This window comes from Schistocerca nitens, chromosome 2 (assembly GCF_023898315.1).
Source record: "Schistocerca nitens isolate TAMUIC-IGC-003100 chromosome 2, iqSchNite1.1, whole genome shotgun sequence".
NCBI classification, from domain to species: Eukaryota; Metazoa; Arthropoda; class Insecta; order Orthoptera; family Acrididae; genus Schistocerca; species Schistocerca nitens.
The window spans coordinates 367,042,569-367,066,229 of record NC_064615.1 but is presented as its reverse complement, the minus strand read 5'-3'; the positions used below and the strand labels follow the sequence as shown (position 1 = coordinate 367,066,229).

At 49.8% G+C, this 23,661-nt stretch overlaps 22 non-coding genes across 22 annotated transcripts; 15 read left to right on the top strand and 7 right to left on the bottom strand.

Annotated features, from left to right (window-relative positions):
- The first annotated feature begins 648 nt into the window (after positions 1–648).
- Trnap-ugg (transfer RNA proline (anticodon UGG)) lies at positions 649–720 on the top strand. The gene has a single exon. It is a non-coding gene; the product is annotated as a tRNA-Pro (tRNA).
- A 602-nt stretch (positions 721–1,322) lies between these two features.
- On the bottom strand, positions 1,323–1,395 carry Trnav-uac (transfer RNA valine (anticodon UAC)). The gene has a single exon. It is a non-coding gene; the product is annotated as a tRNA-Val (tRNA).
- A 235-nt stretch (positions 1,396–1,630) lies between these two features.
- Positions 1,631–1,702, top strand: Trnap-cgg (transfer RNA proline (anticodon CGG)). The gene has a single exon. It is a non-coding gene; the product is annotated as a tRNA-Pro (tRNA).
- Positions 1,703–3,789: 2,087 nt separating this feature from the next.
- Positions 3,790–3,861, top strand: Trnap-ugg (transfer RNA proline (anticodon UGG)). The gene has a single exon. It is a non-coding gene; the product is annotated as a tRNA-Pro (tRNA).
- Positions 3,862–4,463: 602 nt separating this feature from the next.
- Positions 4,464–4,536, bottom strand: Trnav-uac (transfer RNA valine (anticodon UAC)). Its single transcript has one exon. It is a non-coding gene; the product is annotated as a tRNA-Val (tRNA).
- Positions 4,537–4,771: 235 nt separating this feature from the next.
- Positions 4,772–4,843, top strand: Trnap-cgg (transfer RNA proline (anticodon CGG)). Its single transcript has one exon. It is a non-coding gene; the product is annotated as a tRNA-Pro (tRNA).
- A 2,089-nt stretch (positions 4,844–6,932) lies between these two features.
- Trnap-ugg (transfer RNA proline (anticodon UGG)) lies at positions 6,933–7,004 on the top strand. The gene has a single exon. It is a non-coding gene; the product is annotated as a tRNA-Pro (tRNA).
- Positions 7,005–7,606: 602 nt separating this feature from the next.
- Trnav-uac (transfer RNA valine (anticodon UAC)) lies at positions 7,607–7,679 on the bottom strand. Its single transcript has one exon. It is a non-coding gene; the product is annotated as a tRNA-Val (tRNA).
- A 235-nt stretch (positions 7,680–7,914) lies between these two features.
- Positions 7,915–7,986, top strand: Trnap-cgg (transfer RNA proline (anticodon CGG)). Its single transcript has one exon. It is a non-coding gene; the product is annotated as a tRNA-Pro (tRNA).
- A 2,573-nt stretch (positions 7,987–10,559) lies between these two features.
- Positions 10,560–10,631, top strand: Trnap-ugg (transfer RNA proline (anticodon UGG)). Its single transcript has one exon. It is a non-coding gene; the product is annotated as a tRNA-Pro (tRNA).
- A 602-nt stretch (positions 10,632–11,233) lies between these two features.
- Trnav-uac (transfer RNA valine (anticodon UAC)) lies at positions 11,234–11,306 on the bottom strand. Its single transcript has one exon. It is a non-coding gene; the product is annotated as a tRNA-Val (tRNA).
- A 235-nt stretch (positions 11,307–11,541) lies between these two features.
- Trnap-cgg (transfer RNA proline (anticodon CGG)) lies at positions 11,542–11,613 on the top strand. The gene has a single exon. It is a non-coding gene; the product is annotated as a tRNA-Pro (tRNA).
- A 2,086-nt stretch (positions 11,614–13,699) lies between these two features.
- On the top strand, positions 13,700–13,771 carry Trnap-ugg (transfer RNA proline (anticodon UGG)). The gene has a single exon. It is a non-coding gene; the product is annotated as a tRNA-Pro (tRNA).
- Positions 13,772–14,373: 602 nt separating this feature from the next.
- Trnav-uac (transfer RNA valine (anticodon UAC)) lies at positions 14,374–14,446 on the bottom strand. The gene has a single exon. It is a non-coding gene; the product is annotated as a tRNA-Val (tRNA).
- A 235-nt stretch (positions 14,447–14,681) lies between these two features.
- On the top strand, positions 14,682–14,753 carry Trnap-cgg (transfer RNA proline (anticodon CGG)). The gene has a single exon. It is a non-coding gene; the product is annotated as a tRNA-Pro (tRNA).
- A 1,838-nt stretch (positions 14,754–16,591) lies between these two features.
- On the top strand, positions 16,592–16,663 carry Trnap-ugg (transfer RNA proline (anticodon UGG)). The gene has a single exon. It is a non-coding gene; the product is annotated as a tRNA-Pro (tRNA).
- A 602-nt stretch (positions 16,664–17,265) lies between these two features.
- Trnav-uac (transfer RNA valine (anticodon UAC)) lies at positions 17,266–17,338 on the bottom strand. Its single transcript has one exon. It is a non-coding gene; the product is annotated as a tRNA-Val (tRNA).
- A 235-nt stretch (positions 17,339–17,573) lies between these two features.
- Trnap-cgg (transfer RNA proline (anticodon CGG)) lies at positions 17,574–17,645 on the top strand. Its single transcript has one exon. It is a non-coding gene; the product is annotated as a tRNA-Pro (tRNA).
- Positions 17,646–19,975: 2,330 nt separating this feature from the next.
- On the top strand, positions 19,976–20,047 carry Trnap-ugg (transfer RNA proline (anticodon UGG)). Its single transcript has one exon. It is a non-coding gene; the product is annotated as a tRNA-Pro (tRNA).
- A 602-nt stretch (positions 20,048–20,649) lies between these two features.
- Positions 20,650–20,722, bottom strand: Trnav-uac (transfer RNA valine (anticodon UAC)). Its single transcript has one exon. It is a non-coding gene; the product is annotated as a tRNA-Val (tRNA).
- A 235-nt stretch (positions 20,723–20,957) lies between these two features.
- On the top strand, positions 20,958–21,029 carry Trnap-cgg (transfer RNA proline (anticodon CGG)). Its single transcript has one exon. It is a non-coding gene; the product is annotated as a tRNA-Pro (tRNA).
- A 2,331-nt stretch (positions 21,030–23,360) lies between these two features.
- Positions 23,361–23,432, top strand: Trnap-ugg (transfer RNA proline (anticodon UGG)). The gene has a single exon. It is a non-coding gene; the product is annotated as a tRNA-Pro (tRNA).
- Positions 23,433–23,661: the final 229 nt, after the last annotated feature.

Here is a 23,661-nt window from a genome sequence, read left to right as displayed (position 1 = left end):
ACTACTCCCAGCCGCTGAATTACCTTTGAAGCAGAATGACATGAGCTACACGCAGCTCCGATTTTTTTTTTTTTTTTTTTTTTTTTTTTTTTGGTGTCTGACCTACTTTGAAAGATTTTGTAGTCGATTTACTTACCACTATCGCTGTTGGAAGGAGGAAACCACGTGATAATCACACAGTATTCTAGAGACGATCAGGTAATGAAAATTTAGAATAAGTAAAACAGTATCAAAAGAAGTTGTGTGGTGGAGCGGCACATGCAATTCACGCTTCCTAGATGATCGTTGCTGCATAGAATAATTCTTTTGTCTGTGGCGTCTTCAGTATTCGTCTTCTGGAAGTTTTGCTTGCAGTATATTCTTCAATATTTTCATTATGAGTTGGTGCTTGCTTTCCCGATGTTATTTTGTTTAGTGCATTCGCCTTCTCTTAACCCTGAGAAACCACATACGGAAACTGAGGCACTGCCGGCTGTTCATAAGCAGAGTTCGATGAAGTTATTTCGCTTTTTATTCGGCGCCTTTAATATTCTTCTCATCAGTGGTGAGTGCTGCCTGCAGAAAGCGCTTATCTTGCGAATTCACGTGAAAGTTTGTGTTCCCTGGGAGATGCACTACTTGTGATTAGCTTGAGTGGTGCGGGCAGGTGGCTCGTTGGTCTAGGGGTATGATTCCTGCTTTGGGTGCAGGAGGTCCCGGGTTCAAATCCCGGACGAGCCCTGCCATTTTGACCGTGCTGAAGAGTAGGTGGAACTCAGTCCCGGTTGCAGCTCCTCAATGAAGAGTAAGACGCCTGTTATATCACGTGGATATAACAAGAATCCGGCACCAGTAAAGTACGTAGGTGGAATTCGGTAGAAAGGCAGACGGTAATTTTTCTTGCAACGGAAAACAAGGTTGTCTTTGCGGAATATGTGCACCGTGAGTGGAGATTCAGCTTGATTGTGCGACAGTCTACCTTCATCTTACTAGCGACGGCAACAACCAATGGGTGGGACGTAAGACTGAGCGTGGCTAAGAGTTTCTCATTATTAGTTACCTTCACACTTTGTCACAGCCGTGACAAGGCGAGTAGCGCGAGCTCAGGATAGCCAGTAGGAAGCGCACCTGAAGTAGCCCTGAAGAACCGGGTTGTATATTTTGCCAGCCATAATGGAGCTAGGGGCGTTCTCAGTTACCAAATACCGGTGCAATAAGAGAGCAACAGTATTTGACAGTAAAATGACGCCCTATCCATCTAGAATATGACATTGATTGTCTCTGCATACGCATCCGTGAGGTCATCCCGGAAATGAAATCCGATATACGGATTAAAATTGTTGTGTTCCCGCCCGGGATCGAACCGGGAACCTTCTGCGTGTAAAGCAGACGTGATAGCCGCTACACCACGGAAACGACGGTTCGTCTGATGTGCCACCCGGAGACTCGTGGTAGCAACAGTTTTCCTTCTGTGTTAGCAAGGGCATCGGCTACGAGCTCCCTCCGATTCGTGAGGTTCCTATAGTACAAGAAGTCGATGAAAACAATCCAACCGCGACAGCCAGAGAGAACGCTGGGTGAGCTGCAGCCGTACATGGTGAGACCATCAACGGTGGCGTCATTCACATGCAGTGTGTTTTCGGAACGAACAGGCTCGTTGGTCTAGGGGTATGATTCCTGCTTCGGGTGCAGGAGGTCCCGGGTTCAAATCCCGGACGAGCCCTTGCGTTTTGTACAACGGTGTGCTAACAAACCGCATGGCGGCGGCTGTTTCGCGCATTTCCAGGCCTCCAAGTCAGCGCTAAATCCGACAACCAGTTCTGAAACAGTTTCATTTGAGCCATGTGCACCCTGCTGGTGGAACGTTTGAAGTTGATTTAAATGGTCACAGTAGAGATCGTAGCAAGTGTCTTGCTGAGTGCGACGAAAACTTGTTTCCGCCCGCAATCGAACCGGGGACCTTGTGCGTGTTAGGCAGACGTTATAACCGCTACACCACGGAAACTGCTACGCTCTGCCCTCCACATGTGATACAACTTGTAGGACGATCGCCATTGTGGCGTAAAAATCACTTTGCGGAAACGCACAATGCCGGTATTTCGCATTCGTGTGAAACAATCGACAGCACCCTTGACTGCCTGAATGCCATGTCGAATAAGAGCTCAAGAAGTCATCGGAAACGCTCGAGGGAGAGTCCTCAGCAGCATCTGCTGCTCTTTCTTACCTTACGAGATACCGTCGATTCGCGCAGTCGTTATTGCAAAAGATGTCACCAAAGGCGATCGCTTCGTTAGCGGCACGGCGCCTGGGCTCGGCGGAAACGCACAATGCCGGTATTTCGCATTCGTGTGAAACAATCGACAGCACCCTTGACTGCCTGAATGCCATGTCTAATAAGAGCTCAAGAAGTCATCGGAAACGCTCGAGGGAGAGTCCTCAGCAGCATCTGCTGCTCTTTCTTTCCTTACGAGATACCGTCGATTCGCGCAGTCGTTATTGCAAAAGATGTCACCAAAGGCGATCGCTTCGTTAGCGGCACGGCGCCTGGGCTCGGCGGCAGCTCTACATGGAGGCACCAGCAGCCCCAGCCCCTCCAGGCCGCCGCCGGCGCCACAGCGCAAAGAGCCGGCGCCCGCCCTGCAATGCCCCCTGTCGTTGCACATTCCACCCGCCTTTTATCCTCTCCATGTCTGACTCACTACCCTAAATGACGCTGCAGTCGACGTGCTTATTACTATCGCTTTTGGAAGAACCAAGGCGCAGTATTCTAGTGACGAACCGGTATTGCAAATTTGGATTAAGTAAAAATTTATTGTGTGGTCGAGCGACACCCCCGTCTCGCTCTTCCTAGATGATCGCTGCTGCGCGGAGTAACTCCTAGCGCGCCGATGGCTTCAGAGTTGGTCTTCTCGAAGTTTTGCTTTTGCACTGCATTCCGCAATCTTATAGTTACGTGCTTCGGTTTCCCGACGTTCTTGTGTTTAGTGCGTTCGGCTTCTCTTAACCCTTAGCCACCGCTTGCCGAAATTTCCACACTGTCATCTGTCGATCTGCAGAGCTCGATGAAAGTACCGCTGCCGTTCCTGAGCTCGTGAAACGGCCGAATCTGTAGTTGTTTCCAGATCTCTCCCACACAACGGCCTCCCGGAAGCTTGGATTACAGGAGTACGCCACTACTCCCAGCCGCTGAATTACCTTTGAAGCAGAATGACATGAGCTACACGCAGCTCCGATTTTTTTTTTTTTTTTTTTTTGGTGTCTGACCTACTTTGAAAGATTTTGTAGTCGATTTACTTACCACTATCGCTGTTGGAAGGAGGAAACCACGTGATAATCACACAGTATTCTAGAGACGATCAGGTAATGAAAATTTAGAATAAGTAAAACAGTATCAAAAGAAGTTGTGTGGTGGAGCGGCACATGCAATTCACGCTTCCTAGATGATCGTTGCTGCATAGAATAATTCTTTTGTCTGTGGCGTCTTCAGTATTCGTCTTCTGGAAGTTTTGCTTGCAGTATATTCTTCAATATTTTCATTATGAGTTGGTGCTTGCTTTCCCGATGTTATTTTGTTTAGTGCATTCGCCTTCTCTTAACCCTGAGAAACCACATACGGAAACTGAGGCACTGCCGGCTGTTCATAAGCAGAGTTCGATGAAGTTATTTCGCTTTTTATTCGGCGCCTTTAATATTCTTCTCATCAGTGGTGAGTGCTGCCTGCAGAAAGCGCTTATCTTGCGAATTCACGTGAAAGTTTGTGTTCCCTGGGAGATGCACTACTTGTGATTAGCTTGAGTGGTGCGGGCAGGTGGCTCGTTGGTCTAGGGGTATGATTCCTGCTTTGGGTGCAGGAGGTCCCGGGTTCAAATCCCGGACGAGCCCTGCCATTTTGACCGTGCTGAAGAGTAGGTGGAACTCAGTCCCGGTTGCAGCTCCTCAATGAAGAGTAAGACGCCTGTTATATCACGTGGATATAACAAGAATCCGGCACCAGTAAAGTACGTAGGTGGAATTCGGTAGAAAGGCAGACGGTAATTTTTCTTGCAACGGAAAACAAGGTTGTCTTTGCGGAATATGTGCACCGTGAGTGGAGATTCAGCTTGATTGTGCGACAGTCTACCTTCATCTTACTAGCGACGGCAACAACCAATGGGTGGGACGTAAGACTGAGCGTGGCTAAGAGTTTCTCATTATTAGTTACCTTCACACTTTGTCACAGCCGTGACAAGGCGAGTAGCGCGAGCTCAGGATAGCCAGTAGGAAGCGCACCTGAAGTAGCCCTGAAGAACCGGGTTGTATATTTTGCCAGCCATAATGGAGCTAGGGGCGTTCTCAGTTACCAAATACCGGTGCAATAAGAGAGCAACAGTATTTGACAGTAAAATGACGCCCTATCCATCTAGAATATGACATTGATTGTCTCTGCATACGCATCCGTGAGGTCATCCCGGAAATGAAATCCGATATACGGATTAAAATTGTTGTGTTCCCGCCCGGGATCGAACCGGGGACCTTCTGCGTGTAAAGCAGACGTGATAACCGCTACACCACGGAAACGACGGTTCGTCTGATGTGCCACCCGGAGACTCGTGGTAGCAACAGTTTTCCTTCTGTGTTAGCAAGGGCATCGGCTACGAGCTCCCTCCGATTCGTGAGGTTCCTATAGTACAAGAAGTCGATGAAAACAATCCAACCGCGACAGCCAGAGAGAACGCTGGGTGAGCTGCAGCCGTACATGGTGAGACCATCAACGGTGGCGTCATTCACATGCAGTGTGTTTTCGGAACGAACAGGCTCGTTGGTCTAGGGGTATGATTCCTGCTTCGGGTGCAGGAGGTCCCGGGTTCAAATCCCGGACGAGCCCTTGCGTTTTGTACAACGGTGTGCTAACAAACCGCATGGCGGCGGCTGTTTCGCGCATTTCCAGGCCTCCAAGTCAGCGCTAAATCCGACAACCAGTTCTGAAACAGTTTCATTTGAGCCATGTGCACCCTGCTGGTGGAACGTTTGAAGTTGATTTAAATGGTCACAGTAGAGATCGTAGCAAGTGTCTTGCTGAGTGCGACGAAAACTTGTTTCCGCCCGCAATCGAACCGGGGACCTTGTGCGTGTTAGGCAGACGTTATAACCGCTACACCACGGAAACTGCTACGCTCTGCCCTCCACATGTGATACAACTTGTAGGACGATCGCCATTGTGGCGTAAAAATCACTTTGCGGAAACGCACAATGCCGGTATTTCGCATTCGTGTGAAACAATCGACAGCACCCTTGACTGCCTGAATGCCATGTCGAATAAGAGCTCAAGAAGTCATCGGAAACGCTCGAGGGAGAGTCCTCAGCAGCATCTGCTGCTCTTTCTTTCCTTACGAGATACCGTCGATTCGCGCAGTCGTTATTGCAAAAGATGTCACCAAAGGCGATCGCTTCGTTAGCGGCACGGCGCCTGGGCTCGGCGGAAACGCACAATGCCGGTATTTCGCATTCGTGTGAAACAATCGACAGCACCCTTGACTGCCTGAATGCCATGTCGAATAAGAGCTCAAGAAGTCATCGGAAACGCTCGAGGGAGAGTCCTCAGCAGCATCTGCTGCTCTTTCTTTCCTTACGAGATACCGTCGATTCGCGCAGTCGTTATTGCAAAAGATGTCACCAAAGGCGATCGCTTCGTTAGCGGCACGGCGCCTGGGCTCGGCGGCAGCTCTACATGGAGGCACCAGCAGCCCCAGCCCCTCCAGGCCGCCGCCGGCGCCACAGCGCAAGGAGTCGGCGCCCGCCCTGCAATGCCCCCTGTCGTTGCACATTCCACCCGCCTTTTATCCTCTCCATGTCTGACTCACTACCCTAAATGACGCTGCAGTCGACGTGCTTATTACTATCGCTTTTGGAAGAACCAAGGCGCAGTATTCTAGTGACGAACCGGTATTGCAAATTTGGATTAAGTAAAAATTTATTGTGTGGTCGAGCGACACCCCCGTCTCGCTCTTCCTAGATGATCGCTGCTGCGCGGAGTAACTCCTAGCGCGCCGATGGCTTCAGAGTTGGTCTTCTCGAAGTTTTGCTTTTGCACTGCATTCCGCAATCTTATAGTTACGTGCTTCGGTTTCCCGACGTTCTTGTGTTTAGTGCGTTCGGCTTCTCTTAACCCTTAGCCACCGCTTGCCGAAATTTCCACACTGTCATCTGTCGATCCGCAGCGCTCGATGAAAGTACCGCGGCCGTTCCTGAGCTCGTGAAACGGCCGAATCTGTAGTTGTTTCCAGATCTCTCCCACACAACGGCCTCCCGGAAGCTTGGATTACAGGAGTACGCCACTACTCCCAGCCGCTGAATTACCTTTGAAGCAGAATGACATGAGCTACACGCAGCTCCGATTTTTTTTTTTTTTTTTTTTTTTGGTGTCTGACCTACTTTGAAAGATTTTGTAGTCGATTTACTTACCACTATCGCTGTTGGAAGGAGGAAACCACGTGATAATCACACAGTATTCTAGAGACGATCAGGTAATGAAAATTTAGAATAAGTAAAACAGTATCAAAAGAAGTTGTGTGGTGGAGCGGCACATGCAATTCACGCTTCCTAGATGATCGTTGCTGCATAGAATAATTCTTTTGTCTGTGGCGTCTTCAGTATTCGTCTTCTGGAAGTTTTGCTTGCAGTATATTCTTCAATATTTTCATTATGAGTTGGTGCTTGCTTTCCCGATGTTATTTTGTTTAGTGCATTCGCCTTCTCTTAACCCTGAGAAACCACATACGGAAACTGAGGCACTGCCGGCTGTTCATAAGCAGAGTTCGATGAAGTTATTTCGCTTTTTATTCGGCGCCTTTAATATTCTTCTCATCAGTGGTGAGTGCTGCCTGCAGAAAGCGCTTATCTTGCGAATTCACGTGAAAGTTTGTGTTCCCTGGGAGATGCACTACTTGTGATTAGCTTGAGTGGTGTGGGCAGGTGGCTCGTTGGTCTAGGGGTATGATTCCTGCTTTGGGTGCAGGAGGTCCCGGGTTCAAATCCCGGACGAGCCCTGCCATTTTGACCGTGCTGAAGAGTAGGTGGAACTCAGTCCCGGTTGCAGCTCCTCAATGAAGAGTAAGACGCCTGTTATATCACGTGGATATAACAAGAATCCGGCACCAGTAAAGTACGTAGGTGGAATTCGGTAGAAAGGCAGACGGTAATTTTTCTTGCAACGGAAAACAAGGTTGTCTTTGCGGAATATGTGCACCGTGAGTGGAGATTCAGCTTGATTGTGCGACAGTCTACCTTCATCTTACTAGCGACGGCAACAACCAATGGGTGGGACGTAAGACTGAGCGTGGCTAAGAGTTTCTCATTATTAGTTACCTTCACACTTTGTCACAGCCGTGACAAGGCGAGTAGCGCGAGCTCAGGATAGCCAGTAGGAAGCGCACCTGAAGTAGCCCTGAAGAACCGGGTTGTATATTTTGCCAGCCATAATGGAGCTAGGGGCGTTCTCAGTTACCAAATACCGGTGCAATAAGAGAGCAACAGTATTTGACAGTAAAATGACGCCCTATCCATCTAGAATATGACATTGATTGTCTCTGCATACGCATCCGTGAGGTCATCCCGGAAATGAAATCCGATATACGGATTAAAATTGTTGTGTTCCCGCCCGGGATCGAACCGGGGACCTTCTGCGTGTAAAGCAGACGTGATAACCGCTACACCACGGAAACGACGGTTCGTCTGATGTGCCACCCGGAGACTCGTGGTAGCAACAGTTTTCCTTCTGTGTTAGCAAGGGCATCGGCTACGAGCTCCCTCCGATTCGTGAGGTTCCTATAGTACAAGAAGTCGATGAAAACAATCCAACCGCGACAGCCAGAGAGAACGCTGGGTGAGCTGCAGCCGTACATGGTGAGACCATCAACGGTGGCGTCATTCACATGCAGTGTGTTTTCGGAACGAACAGGCTCGTTGGTGTAGGGGTATGATTCCTGCTTCGGGTGCAGGAGGTCCCGGGTTCAAATCCCGGACGAGCCCTTGCGTTTTGTACAACGGTGTGCTAACAAACCGCATGGCGGCGGCTGTTTCGCGCATTTCCAGGCCTCCAAGTCAGCGCTAAATCCGACAACCAGTTCTGAAACAGTTTCATTTGAGCCATGTGCACCCTGCTGGTGGAACGTTTGAAGTTGATTTAAATGGTCACAGTAGAGATCGTAGCAAGTGTCTTGCTGAGTGCGACGAAAACTTGTTTCCGCCCGCAATCGAACCGGGGACCTTGTGCGTGTTAGGCAGACGTTATAACCGCTACACCACGGAAACTGCTACGCTCTGCCCTCCACATGTGATACAACTTGTAGGACGATCGCCATTGTGGCGTAAAAATCACTTTGCGGAAACGCACAATGCCGGTATTTCGCATTCGTGTGAAACAATCGACAGCACCCTTGACTGCCTGAATGCCATGTCGAATAAGAGCTCAAGAAGTCATCGGAAACGCTCGAGGGAGAGTCCTCAGCAGCATCTGCTGCTCTTTCTTTCCTTACGAGATACCGTCGATTCGCGCAGTCGTTATTGCAAAAGATGTCACCAAAGGCGATCGCTTCGTTAGCGGCACGGCGCCTGGGCTCGGCGGAAACGCACAATGCCGGTATTTCGCATTCGTGTGAAACAATCGACAGCACCCTTGACTGCCTGAATGCCATGTCGAATAAGAGCTCAAGAAGTCATCGGAAACGCTCGAGGGAGAGTCCTCAGCAGCATCTGCTGCTCTTTCTTTCCTTACGAGATACCGTCGATTCGCGCAGTCGTTATTGCAAAAGATGTCACCAAAGGCGATCGCTTCGTTAGCGGCACGGCGCCTGGGCTCGGCGGAAACGCACAATGCCGGTATTTCGCATTCGTGTGAAACAATCGACAGCACCCTTGACTGCCTGAATGCCATGTCGAATAAGAGCTCAAGAAGTCATCGGAAACGCTCGAGGGAGAGTCCTCAGCAGCATCTGCTGCTCTTTCTTTCCTTACGAGATACCGTCGATTCGCGCAGTCGTTATTGCAAAAGATGTCACCAAAGGCGATCGCTTCGTTAGCGGCACGGCGCCTGGGCTCGGCGGAAACGCACAATGCCGGTATTTCGCATTCGTGTGAAACAATCGACAGCACCCTTGACTGCCTGAATGCCATGTCGAATAAGAGCTCAAGAAGTCATCGGAAACGCTCGAGGGAGAGTCCTCAGCAGCATCTGCTGCTCTTTCTTTCCTTACGAGATACCGTCGATTCGCGCAGTCGTTATTGCAAAAGATGTCACCAGAGGCGATCGCTTCGTTAGCGGCACGGCGCCTGGGCTCGGCGGCAGCTCTACATGGAGGCACCAGCAGCCCCAGCCCCTCCAGGCCGCCGCCGGCGCCACAGCGCAAGGAGTCGGCGCCCGCCCTGCAATGCCCCCTGTCGTTGCACATTCCACCCGCCTTTTATCCTCTCCATGTCTGACTCACTACCCTAAATGACGCTGCAGTCGACGTGCTTATTACTATCGCTTTTGGAAGAACCAAGGCGCAGTATTCTAGTGACGAACCGGTATTGCAAATTTGGATTAAGTAAAAATTTATTGTGTGGTCGAGCGACACCCCCGTCTCGCTCTTCCTAGATGATCGCTGCTGCGCGGAGTAACTCCTAGCGCGCCGATGGCTTCAGAGTTGGTCTTCTCGAAGTTTTGCTTTTGCACTGCATTCCGCAATCTTATAGTTACGTGCTTCGGTTTCCCGACGTTCTTGTGTTTAGTGCGTTCGGCTTCTCTTAACCCTTAGCCACCGCTTGCCGAAATTTCCACACTGTCATCTGTCGATCTGCAGAGCTCGATGAAAGTACCGCGGCCGTTCCTGAGCTCGTGAAACGGCCGAATCTGTAGTTGTTTCCAGATCTCTCCCACACAACGGCCTCCCGGAAGCTTGGATTACAGGAGTACGCCACTACTCCCAGCCGCTGAATTACCTTTGAAGCAGAATGACATGAGCTACACGCAGCTCCGATTTTTTTTTTTTTTTTTTTTTTTTTTTTTGGTGTCTGACCTACTTTGAAAGATTTTGTAGTCGATTTACTTACCACTATCGCTGTTGGAAGGAGGAAACCACGTGATAATCACACAGTATTCTAGAGACGATCAGGTAATGAAAATTTAGAATAAGTAAAACAGTATCAAAAGAAGTTGTGTGGTGGAGCGGCACATGCAATTCACGCTTCCTAGATGATCGTTGCTGCATAGAATAATTCTTTTGTCTGTGGCGTCTTCAGTATTCGTCTTCTGGAAGTTTTGCTTGCAGTATATTCTTCAATATTTTCATTATGAGTTGGTGCTTGCTTTCCCGATGTTATTTTGTTTAGTGCATTCGCCTTCTCTTAACCCTGAGAAACCACATACGGAAACTGAGGCACTGCCGGCTGTTCATAAGCAGAGTTCGATGAAGTTATTTCGCTTTTTATTCGGCGCCTTTAATATTCTTCTCATCAGTGGTGAGTGCTGCCTGCAGAAAGCGCTTATCTTGCGAATTCACGTGAAAGTTTGTGTTCCCTGGGAGATGCACTACTTGTGATTAGCTTGAGTGGTGCGGGCAGGTGGCTCGTTGGTCTAGGGGTATGATTCCTGCTTTGGGTGCAGGAGGTCCCGGGTTCAAATCCCGGACGAGCCCTGCCATTTTGACCGTGCTGAAGAGTAGGTGGAACTCAGTCCCGGTTGCAGCTCCTCAATGAAGAGTAAGACGCCTGTTATATCACGTGGATATAACAAGAATCCGGCACCAGTAAAGTACGTAGGTGGAATTCGGTAGAAAGGCAGACGGTAATTTTTCTTGCAACGGAAAACAAGGTTGTCTTTGCGGAATATGTGCACCGTGAGTGGAGATTCAGCTTGATTGTGCGACAGTCTACCTTCATCTTACTAGCGACGGCAACAACCAATGGGTGGGACGTAAGACTGAGCGTGGCTAAGAGTTTCTCATTATTAGTTACCTTCACACTTTGTCACAGCCGTGACAAGGCGAGTAGCGCGAGCTCAGGATAGCCAGTAGGAAGCGCACCTGAAGTAGCCCTGAAGAACCGGGTTGTATATTTTGCCAGCCATAATGGAGCTAGGGGCGTTCTCAGTTACCAAATACCGGTGCAATAAGAGAGCAACAGTATTTGACAGTAAAATGACGCCCTATCCATCTAGAATATGACATTGATTGTCTCTGCATACGCATCCGTGAGGTCATCCCGGAAATGAAATCCGATATACGGATTAAAATTGTTGTGTTCCCGCCCGGGATCGAACCGGGGACCTTCTGCGTGTAAAGCAGACGTGATAACCGCTACACCACGGAAACGACGGTTCGTCTGATGTGCCACCCGGAGACTCGTGGTAGCAACAGTTTTCCTTCTGTGTTAGCAAGGGCATCGGCTACGAGCTCCCTCCGATTCGTGAGGTTCCTATAGTACAAGAAGTCGATGAAAACAATCCAACCGCGACAGCCAGAGAGAACGCTGGGTGAGCTGCAGCCGTACATGGTGAGACCATCAACGGTGGCGTCATTCACATGCAGTGTGTTTTCGGAACGAACAGGCTCGTTGGTCTAGGGGTATGATTCCTGCTTCGGGTGCAGGAGGTCCCGGGTTCAAATCCCGGACGAGCCCTTGCGTTTTGTACAACGGTGTGCTAACAAACCGCATGGCGGCGGCTGTTTCGCGCATTTCCAGGCCTCCAAGTCAGCGCTAAATCCGACAACCAGTTCTGAAACAGTTTCATTTGAGCCATGTGCACCCTGCTGGTGGAACGTTTGAAGTTGATTTAAATGGTCACAGTAGAGATCGTAGCAAGTGTCTTGCTGAGTGCGACGAAAACTTGTTTCCGCCCGCAATCGAACCGGGGACCTTGTGCGTGTTAGGCAGACGTTATAACCGCTACACCACGGAAACTGCTACGCTCTGCCCTCCACATGTGATACAACTTGTAGGACGATCGCCATTGTGGCGTAAAAATCACTTTGCGGAAACGCACAATGCCGGTATTTCGCATTCGTGTGAAACAATCGACAGCACCCTTGACTGCCTGAATGCCATGTCGAATAAGAGCTCAAGAAGTCATCGGAAACGCTCGAGGGAGAGTCCTCAGCAGCATCTGCTGCTCTTTCTTTCCTTACGAGATACCGTCGATTCGCGCAGTCGTTATTGCAAAAGATGTCACCAAAGGCGATCGCTTCGTTAGCGGCACGGCGCCTGGGCTCGGCGGAAACGCACAATGCCGGTATTTCGCATTCGTGTGAAACAATCGACAGCACCCTTGACTGCCTGAATGCCATGTCGAATAAGAGCTCAAGAAGTCATCGGAAACGCTCGAGGGAGAGTCCTCAGCAGCATCTGCTGCTCTTTCTTTCCTTACGAGATACCGTCGATTCGCGCAGTCGTTATTGCAAAAGATGTCACCAAAGGCGATCGCTTCGTTAGCGGCACGGCGCCTGGGCTCGGCGGCAGCTCTACATGGAGGCACCAGCAGCCCCAGCCCCTCCAGGCCGCCGCCGGCGCCACAGCGCAAGGAGTCGGCGCCCGCCCTGCAATGCCCCCTGTCGTTGCACATTCCACCCGCCTTTTATCCTCTCCATGTCTGACTCACTACCCTAAATGACGCTGCAGTCGACGTGCTTATTACTATCGCTTTTGGAAGAACCAAGGCGCAGTATTCTAGTGACGAACCGGTATTGCAAATTTGGATTAAGTAAAAATTTATTGTGTGGTCGAGCGACACCCCCGTCTCGCTCTTCCTAGATGATCGCTGCTGCGCGGAGTAACTCCTAGCGCGCCGATGGCTTCAGAGTTGGTCTTCTCGAAGTTTTGCTTTTGCACTGCATTCCGCAATCTTATAGTTACGTGCTTCGGTTTCCCGACGTTCTTGTGTTTAGTGCGTTCGGCTTCTCTTAACCCTTAGCCACCGCTTGCCGAAATTTCCACACTGTCATCTGTCGATCTGCAGAGCTCGATGAAAGTACCGCGGCCGTTCCTGAGCTCGTGAAACGGCCGAATCTGTAGTTGTTTCCAGATCTCTCCCACACAACGGCCTCCCGGAAGCTTGGATTACAGGAGTACGCCACTACTCCCAGCCGCTGAATTACCTTTGAAGCAGAATGACATGAGCTACACGCAGCTCCGATTTTTTTTTTTTTTTTTTTTGGTGTCTGACCTACTTTGAAAGATTTTGTAGTCGATTTACTTACCACTATCGCTGTTGGAAGGAGGAAACCACGTGATAATCACACAGTATTCTAGAGACGATCAGGTAATGAAAATTTAGAATAAGTAAAACAGTATCAAAAGAAGTTGTGTGGTGGAGCGGCACATGCAATTCACGCTTCCTAGATGATCGTTGCTGCATAGAATAATTCTTTTGTCTGTGGCGTCTTCAGTATTCGTCTTCTGGAAGTTTTGCTTGCAGTATATTCTTCAATATTTTCATTATGAGTTGGTGCTTGCTTTCCCGATGTTATTTTGTTTAGTGCATTCGCCTTCTCTTAACCCTGAGAAACCACATACGGAAACTGAGGCACTGCCGGCTGTTCATAAGCAGAGTTCGATGAAGTTATTTCGCTTTTTATTCGGCGCCTTTAATATTCTTCTCATCAGTGGTGAGTGCTGCCTGCAGAAAGCGCTTATCTTGCGAATTCACGTGAAAGTTTGTGTTCCCTGGGAGATGCACTACTTGTGATTAGCTTGAGTGGTGCGGGCAGGTGGCTCGTTGGTCTAGGGGTATGATTCCTGCTTTGGGTGCAGGAGGTCCCGGGTTCAAATCCCGGACGAGCCCTGCCATTTTGACCGTGCTGAAGAGTAGGTGGAACTCAGTCCCGGTTGCAGCTCCTCAATGAAGAGTAAGACGCCTGTTATATCACGTGGATATAACAAGAATCCGGCACCAGTAAAGTACGTAGGTGGAATTCGGTAGAAAGGCAGACGGTAATTTTTCTTGCAACGGAAAACAAGGTTGTCTTTGCGGAATATGTGCACCGTGAGTGGAGATTCAGCTTGATTGTGCGACAGTCTACCTTCATCTTACTAGCGACGGCAACAACCAATGGGTGGGACGTAAGACTGAGCGTGGCTAAGAGTTTCTCATTATTAGTTACCTTCACACTTTGTCACAGCCGTGACAAGGCGAGTAGCGCGAGCTCAGGATAGCCAGTAGGAAGCGCACCTGAAGTAGCCCTGAAGAACCGGGTTGTATATTTTGCCAGCCATAATGGAGCTAGGGGCGTTCTCAGTTACCAAATACCGGTGCAATAAGAGAGCAACAGTATTTGACAGTAAAATGACGCCCTATCCATCTAGAATATGACATTGATTGTCTCTGCATACGCATCCGTGAGGTCATCCCGGAAATGAAATCCGATATACGGATTAAAATTGTTGTGTTCCCGCCCGGGATCGAACCGGGGACCCTCTGCGTGTAAAGCAGACGTGATAACCGCTACACCACGGAAACGACGGTTCGTCTGATGTGCCACCCGGAGACTCGTGGTAGCAACAGTTTTCCTTCTGTGTTAGCAAGGGCATCGGCTACGAGCTCCCTCCGATTCGTGAGGTTCCTATAGTACAAGAAGTCGATGAAAACAATCCAACCGCGACAGCCAGAGAGAACGCTGGGTGAGCTGCAGCCGTACATGGTGAGACCATCAACGGTGGCGTCATTCACATGCAGTGTGTTTTCGGAACGAACAGGCTCGTTGGTCTAGGGGTATGATTCCTGCTTCGGGTGCAGGAGGTCCCGGGTTCAAATCCCGGACGAGCCCTTGCGTTTTGTACAACGGTGTGCTAACAAACCGCATGGCGGCGGCTGTTTCGCGCATTTCCAGGCCTCCAAGTCAGCGCTAAATCCGACAACCAGTTCTGAAACAGTTTCATTTGAGCCATGTGCACCCTGCTGGTGGAACGTTTGAAGTTGATTTAAATGGTCACAGTAGAGATCGTAGCAAGTGTCTTGCTGAGTGCGACGAAAACTTGTTTCCGCCCGCAATCGAACCGGGGACCTTGTGCGTGTTAGGCAGACGTTATAACCGCTACACCACGGAAACTGCTACGCTCTGCCCTCCACATGTGATACAACTTGTAGGACGATCGCCATTGTGGCGTAAAAATCACTTTGCGGAAACGCACAATGCCGGTATTTCGCATTCGTGTGAAACAATCGACAGCACCCTTGACTGCCTGAATGCCATGTCGAATAAGAGCTCAAGAAGTCATCGGAAACGCTCGAGGGAGAGTCCTCAGCAGCATCTGCTGCTCTTTCTTTCCTTACGAGATACCGTCGATTCGCGCAGTCGTTATTGCAAAAGATGTCACCAGAGGCGATCGCTTCGTTAGCGGCACGGCGCCTGGGCTCGGCGGCAGCTCTACATGGAGGCACCAGCAGCCCCAGCCCCTCCAGGCCGCCGCCGGCGCCACAGCGCAAGGAGTCGGCGCCCGCCCTGCAATGCCCCCTGTCGTTGCACATTCCACCCGCCTTTTATCCTCTCCATGTCTGACTCACTACCCTAAATGACGCTGCAGTCGACGTGCTTATTACTATCGCTTTTGGAAGAACCAAGGCGCAGTATTCTAGTGACGAACCGGTATTGCAAATTTGGATTAAGTAAAAATTTATTGTGTGGTCGAGCGACACCCCCGTCTCGCTCTTCCTAGATGATCGCTGCTGCGCGGAGTAACTCCTAGCGCGCCGATGGCTTCAGAGTTGGTCTTCTCGAAGTTTTGCTTTTGCACTGCATTCCGCAATCTTATAGTTACGTGCTTCGGTTTCCCGACGTTCTTGTGTTTAGTGCGTTCGGCTTCTCTTAACCCTTAGCCACCGCTTGCCGAAATTTCCACACTGTCATCTGTCGATCTGCAGAGCTCGATGAAAGTACCGCGGCCGTTCCTGAGCTCGTGAAACGGCCGAATCTGTAGTTGTTTCCAGATCTCTCCCACACAACGGCCTCCCGGAAGCTTGGATTACAGGAGTACGCCACTACTCCCAGCCGCTGAATTACCTTTGAAGCAGAATGACATGAGCTACACGCAGCTCCGATTTTTTTTTTTGGTGTCTGACCTACTTTGAAAGATTTTGTAGTCGATTTACTTACCACTATCGCTGTTGGAAGGAGGAAACCACGTGATAATCACACAGTATTCTAGAGACGATCAGGTAATGAAAATTTAGAATAAGTAAAACAGTATCAAAAGAAGTTGTGTGGTGGAGCGGCACATGCAATTCACGCTTCCTAGATGATCGTTGCTGCATAGAATAATTCTTTTGTCTGTGGCGTCTTCAGTATTCGTCTTCTGGAAGTTTTGCTTGCAGTATATTCTTCAATATTTTCATTATGAGTTGGTGCTTGCTTTCCCGATGTTATTTTGTTTAGTGCATTCGCCTTCTCTTAACCCTGAGAAACCACATACGGAAACTGAGGCACTGCCGGCTGTTCATAAGCAGAGTTCGATGAAGTTATTTCGCTTTTTATTCGGCGCCTTTAATATTCTTCTCATCAGTGGTGAGTGCTGCCTGCAGAAAGCGCTTATCTTGCGAATTCACGTGAAAGTTTGTGTTCCCTGGGAGATGCACTACTTGTGATTAGCTTGAGTGGTGCGGGCAGGTGGCTCGTTGGTCTAGGGGTATGATTCCTGCTTTGGGTGCAGGAGGTCCCGGGTTCAAATCCCGGACGAGCCCTGCCATTTTGACCGTGCTGAAGAGTAGGTGGAACTCAGTCCCGGTTGCAGCTCCTCAATGAAGAGTAAGACGCCTGTTATATCACGTGGATATAACAAGAATCCGGCACCAGTAAAGTACGTAGGTGGAATTCGGTAGAAAGGCAGACGGTAATTTTTCTTGCAACGGAAAACAAGGTTGTCTTTGCGGAATATGTGCACCGTGAGTGGAGATTCAGCTTGATTGTGCGACAGTCTACCTTCATCTTACTAGCGACGGCAACAACCAATGGGTGGGACGTAAGACTGAGCGTGGCTAAGAGTTTCTCATTATTAGTTACCTTCACACTTTGTCACAGCCGTGACAAGGCGAGTAGCGCGAGCTCAGGATAGCCAGTAGGAAGCGCACCTGAAGTAGCCCTGAAGAACCGGGTTGTATATTTTGCCAGCCATAATGGAGCTAGGGGCGTTCTCAGTTACCAAATACCGGTGCAATAAGAGAGCAACAGTATTTGACAGTAAAATGACGCCCTATCCATCTAGAATATGACATTGATTGTCTCTGCATACGCATCCGTGAGGTCATCCCGGAAATGAAATCCGATATACGGATTAAAATTGTTGTGTTCCCGCCCGGGATCGAACCGGGGACCTTCTGCGTGTAAAGCAGACGTGATAACCGCTACACCACGGAAACGACGGTTCGTCTGATGTGCCACCCGGAGACTCGTGGTAGCAACAGTTTTCCTTCTGTGTTAGCAAGGGCATCGGCTACGAGCTCCCTCCGATTCGTGAGGTTCCTATAGTACAAGAAGTCGATGAAAACAATCCAACCGCGACAGCCAGAGAGAACGCTGGGTGAGCTGCAGCCGTACATGGTGAGACCATCAACGGTGGCGTCATTCACATGCAGTGTGTTTTCGGAACGAACAGGCTCGTTGGTCTAGGGGTATGATTCCTGCTTCGGGTGCAGGAGGTCCCGGGTTCAAATCCCGGACGAGCCCTTGCGTTTTGTACAACGGTGTGCTAACAAACCGCATGGCGGCGGCTGTTTCGCGCATTTCCAGGCCTCCAAGTCAGCGCTAAATCCGACAACCAGTTCTGAAACAGTTTCATTTGAGCCATGTGCACCCTGCTGGTGGAACGTTTGAAGTTGATTTAAATGGTCACAGTAGAGATCGTAGCAAGTGTCTTGCTGAGTGCGACGAAAACTTGTTTCCGCCCGCAATCGAACCGGGGACCTTGTGCGTGTTAGGCAGACGTTATAACCGCTACACCACGGAAACTGCTACGCTCTGCCCTCCACATGTGATACAACTTGTAGGACGATCGCCATTGTGGCGTAAAAATCACTTTGCGGAAACGCACAATGCCGGTATTTCGCATTCGTGTGAAACAATCGACAGCACCCTTGACTGCCTGAATGCCATGTCGAATAAGAGCTCAAGAAGTCATCGGAAACGCTCGAGGGAGAGTCCTCAGCAGCATCTGCTGCTCTTTCTTTCCTTACGAGATACCGTCGATTCGCGCAGTCGTTATTGCAAAAGATGTCACCAAAGGCGATCGCTTCGTTAGCGGCACGGCGCCTGGGCTCGGCGGAAACGCACAATGCCGGTATTTCGCATTCGTGTGAAACAATCGACAGCACCCTTGACTGCCTGAATGCCATGTCGAATAAGAGCTCAAGAAGTCATCGGAAACGCTCGAGGGAGAGTCCTCAGCAGCATCTGCTGCTCTTTCTTTCCTTACGAGATACCGTCGATTCGCGCAGTCGTTATTGCAAAAGATGTCACCAAAGGCGATCGCTTCGTTAGCGGCACGGCGCCTGGGCTCGGCGGAAACGCACAATGCCGGTATTTCGCATTCGTGTGAAACAATCGACAGCACCCTTGACTGCCTGAATGCCATGTCGAATAAGAGCTCAAGAAGTCATCGGAAACGCTCGAGGGAGAGTCCTCAGCAGCATCTGCTGCTCTTTCTTTCCTTACGAGATACCGTCGATTCGCGCAGTCGTTATTGCAAAAGATGTCACCAAAGGCGATCGCTTCGTTAGCGGCACGGCGCCTGGGCTCGGCGGCAGCCAGCTCTACATGGAGGCACCAGCAGCCCCAGCCCCTCCAGGCCGCCGCCGGCGCCACAGCGCAAGGAGTCGGCGCCCGCCCTGCAATGCCCCCTGTCGTTGCACATTCCACCCGCCTTTTATCCTCTCCATGTCTGACTCACTACCCTAAATGACGCTGCAGTCGACGTGCTTATTACTATCGCTTTTGGAAGAACCAAGGCGCAGTATTCTAGTGACGAACCGGTATTGCAAATTTGGATTAAGTAAAAATTTATTGTGTGGTCGAGCGACACCCCCGTCTCGCTCTTCCTAGATGATCGCTGCTGCGCGGAGTAACTCCTAGCGCGCCGATGGCTTCAGAGTTGGTCTTCTCGAAGTTTTGCTTTTGCACTGCATTCCGCAATCTTATAGTTACGTGCTTCGGTTTCCCGACGTTCTTGTGTTTAGTGCGTTCGGCTTCTCTTAACCCTTAGCCACCGCTTGCCGAAATTTCCACACTGTCATCTGTCGATCTGCAGAGCTCGATGAAAGTACCGCGGCCGTTCCTGAGCTCGTGAAACGGCCGAATCTGTAGTTGTTTCCAGATCTCTCCCACACAACGGCCTCCCGGAAGCTTGGATTACAGGAGTACGCCACTACTCCCAGCCGCTGAATTACCTTTGAAGCAGAATGACATGAGCTACACGCAGCTCCGATTTTTTTTTTTTTTTTTTTTTGGTGTCTGACCTACTTTGAAAGATTTTGTAGTCGATTTACTTACCACTATCGCTGTTGGAAGGAGGAAACCACGTGATAATCACACAGTATTCTAGAGACGATCAGGTAATGAAAATTTAGAATAAGTAAAACAGTATCAAAAGAAGTTGTGTGGTGGAGCGGCACATGCAATTCACGCTTCCTAGATGATCGTTGCTGCATAGAATAATTCTTTTGTCTGTGGCGTCTTCAGTATTCGTCTTCTGGAAGTTTTGCTTGCAGTATATTCTTCAATATTTTCATTATGAGTTGGTGCTTGCTTTCCCGATGTTATTTTGTTTAGTGCATTCGCCTTCTCTTAACCCTGAGAAACCACATACGGAAACTGAGGCACTGCCGGCTGTTCATAAGCAGAGTTCGATGAAGTTATTTCGCTTTTTATTCGGCGCCTTTAATATTCTTCTCATCAGTGGTGAGTGCTGCCTGCAGAAAGCGCTTATCTTGCGAATTCACGTGAAAGTTTGTGTTCCCTGGGAGATGCACTACTTGTGATTAGCTTGAGTGGTGCGGGCAGGTGGCTCGTTGGTCTAGGGGTATGATTCCTGCTTTGGGTGCAGGAGGTCCCGGGTTCAAATCCCGGACGAGCCCTGCCATTTTGACCGTGCTGAAGAGTAGGTGGAACTCAGTCCCGGTTGCAGCTCCTCAATGAAGAGTAAGACGCCTGTTATATCACGTGGATATAACAAGAATCCGGCACCAGTAAAGTACGTAGGTGGAATTCGGTAGAAAGGCAGACGGTAATTTTTCTTGCAACGGAAAACAAGGTTGTCTTTGCGGAATATGTGCACCGTGAGTGGAGATTCAGCTTGATTGTGCGACAGTCTACCTTCATCTTACTAGCGACGGCAACAACCAATGGGTGGGACGTAAGACTGAGCGTGGCTAAGAGTTTCTCATTATTAGTTACCTTCACACTTTGTCACAGCCGTGACAAGGCGAGTAGCGCGAGCTCAGGATAGCCAGTAGGAAGCGCACCTGAAGTAGCCCTGAAGAACCGGGTTGTATATTTTGCCAGCCATAATGGAGCTAGGGGCGTTCTCAGTTACCAAATACCGGTGCAATAAGAGAGCAACAGTATTTGACAGTAAAATGACGCCCTATCCATCTAGAATATGACATTGATTGTCTCTGCATACGCATCCGTGAGGTCATCCCGGAAATGAAATCCGATATACGGATTAAAATTGTTGTGTTCCCGCCCGGGATCGAACCGGGGACCTTCTGCGTGTAAAGCAGACGTGATAACCGCTACACCACGGAAACGACGGTTCGTCTGATGTGCCACCCGGAGACTCGTGGTAGCAACAGTTTTCCTTCTGTGTTAGCAAGGGCATCGGCTACGAGCTCCCTCCGATTCGTGAGGTTCCTATAGTACAAGAAGTCGATGAAAACAATCCAACCGCGACAGCCAGAGAGAACGCTGGGTGAGCTGCAGCCGTACATGGTGAGACCATCAACGGTGGCGTCATTCACATGCAGTGTGTTTTCGGAACGAACAGGCTCGTTGGTCTAGGGGTATGATTCCTGCTTCGGGTGCAGGAGGTCCCGGGTTCAAATCCCGGACGAGCCCTTGCGTTTTGTACAACGGTGTGCTAACAAACCGCATGGCGGCGGCTGTTTCGCGCATTTCCAGGCCTCCAAGTCAGCGCTAAATCCGACAACCAGTTCTGAAACAGTTTCATTTGAGCCATGTGCACCCTGCTGGTGGAACGTTTGAAGTTGATTTAAATGGTCACAGTAGAGATCGTAGCAAGTGTCTTGCTGAGTGCGACGAAAACTTGTTTCCGCCCGCAATCGAACCGGGGACCTTGTGCGTGTTAGGCAGACGTTATAACCGCTACACCACGGAAACTGCTACGCTCTGCCCTCCACATGTGATACAACTTGTAGGACGATCGCCATTGTGGCGTAAAAATCACTTTGCGGAAACGCACAATGCCGGTATTTCGCATTCGTGTGAAACAATCGACAGCACCCTTGACTGCCTGAATGCCATGTCGAATAAGAGCTCAAGAAGTCATCGGAAACGCTCGAGGGAGAGTCCTCAGCAGCATCTGCTGCTCTTTCTTTCCTTACGAGATACCGTCGATTCGCGCAGTCGTTATTGCAAAAGATGTCACCAAAGGCGATCGCTTCGTTAGCGGCACGGTGCCTGGGCTCGGCGGAAACGCACAATGCCGGTATTTCGCATTCGTGTGAAACAATCGACAGCACCCTTGACTGCCTGAATGCCATGTCGAATAAGAGCTCAAGAAGTCATCGGAAACGCTCGAGGGAGAGTCCTCAGCAGCATCTGCTGCTCTTTCTTTCCTTACGAGATACCGTCGATTCGCGCAGTCGTTATTGCAAAAGATGTCACCAAAGGCGATCGCTTCGTTAGCGGCACGGCGCCTGGGCTCGGCGGAAACGCACAATGCCGGTATTTCGCATTCGTGTGAAACAATCGACAGCACCCTTGACTGCCTGAATGCCATGTCGAATAAGAGCTCAAGAAGTCATCGGAAACGCTCGAGGGAGAGTCCTCAGCAGCATCTGCTGCTCTTTCTTTCCTTACGAGATACCGTCGATTCGCGCAGTCGTTATTGCAAAAGATGTCACCAAAGGCGATCGCTTCGTTAGCGGCACGGCGCCTGGGCTCGGCGGCAGCCAGCTCTACATGGAGGCACCAGCAGCCCCAGCCCCTCCAGGCCGCCGCCGGCGCCACAGCGCAAGGAGTCGGCGCCCGCCCTGCAATGCCCCCTGTCGTTGCACATTCCACCCGCCTTTTATCCTCTCCATGTCTGACTCACTACCCTAAATGACGCTGCAGTCGACGTGCTTATTACTATCGCTTTTGGAAGAACCAAGGCGCAGTATTCTAGTGACGAACCGGTATTGCAAATTTGGATTAAGTAAAAATTTATTGTGTGGTCGAGCGACACCCCCGTCTCGCTCTTCCTAGATGATCGCTGCTGCGCGGAGTAACTCCTAGCGCGCCGATGGCTTCAGAGTTGGTCTTCTCGAAGTTTTGCTTTTGCACTGCATTCCGCAATCTTATAGTTACGTGCTTCGGTTTCCCGACGTTCTTGTGTTTAGTGCGTTCGGCTTCTCTTAACCCTTAGCCACCGCTTGCCGAAATTTCCACACTGTCATCTGTCGATCTGCAGAGCTCGATGAAAGTACCGCGGCCGTTCCTGAGCTCGTGAAACGGCCGAATCTGTAGTTGTTTCCAGATCTCTCCCACACAACGGCCTCCCGGAAGCTTGGATTACAGGAGTACGCCACTACTCCCAGCCGCTGAATTACCTTTGAAGCAGAATGACATGAGCTACACGCAGCTCCGATTTTTTTTTTTTTTTTTTTTTTGGTGTCTGACCTACTTTGAAAGATTTTGTAGTCGATTTACTTACCACTATCGCTGTTGGAAGGAGGAAACCACGTGATAATCACACAGTATTCTAGAGACGATCAGGTAATGAAAATTTAGAATAAGTAAAACAGTATCAAAAGAAGTTGTGTGGTGGAGCGGCACATGCAATTCACGCTTCCTAGATGATCGTTGCTGCATAGAATAATTCTTTTGTCTGTGGCGTCTTCAGTATTCGTCTTCTGGAAGTTTTGCTTGCAGTATATTCTTCAATATTTTCATTATGAGTTGGTGCTTGCTTTCCCGATGTTATTTTGTTTAGTGCATTCGCCTTCTCTTAACCCTGAGAAACCACATACGGAAACTGAGGCACTGCCGGCTGTTCATAAGCAGAGTTCGATGAAGTTATTTCGCTTTTTATTCGGCGCCTTTAATATTCTTCTCATCAGTGGTGAGTGCTGCCTGCAGAAAGCGCTTATCTTGCGAATTCACGTGAAAGTTTGTGTTCCCTGGGAGATGCACTACTTGTGATTAGCTTGAGTGGTGCGGGCAGGTGGCTCGTTGGTCTAGGGGTATGATTCCTGCTTTGGGTGCAGGAGGTCCCGGGTTCAAATCCCGGACGAGCCCTGCCATTTTGACCGTGCTGAAGAGTAGGTGGAACTCAGTCCCGGTTGCAGCTCCTCAATGAAGAGTAAGACGCCTGTTATATCACGTGGATATAACAAGAATCCGGCACCAGTAAAGTACGTAGGTGGAATTCGGTAGAAAGGCAGACGGTAATTTTTCTTGCAACGGAAAACAAGGTTGTCTTTGCGGAATATGTGCACCGTGAGTGGAGATTCAGCTTGATTGTGCG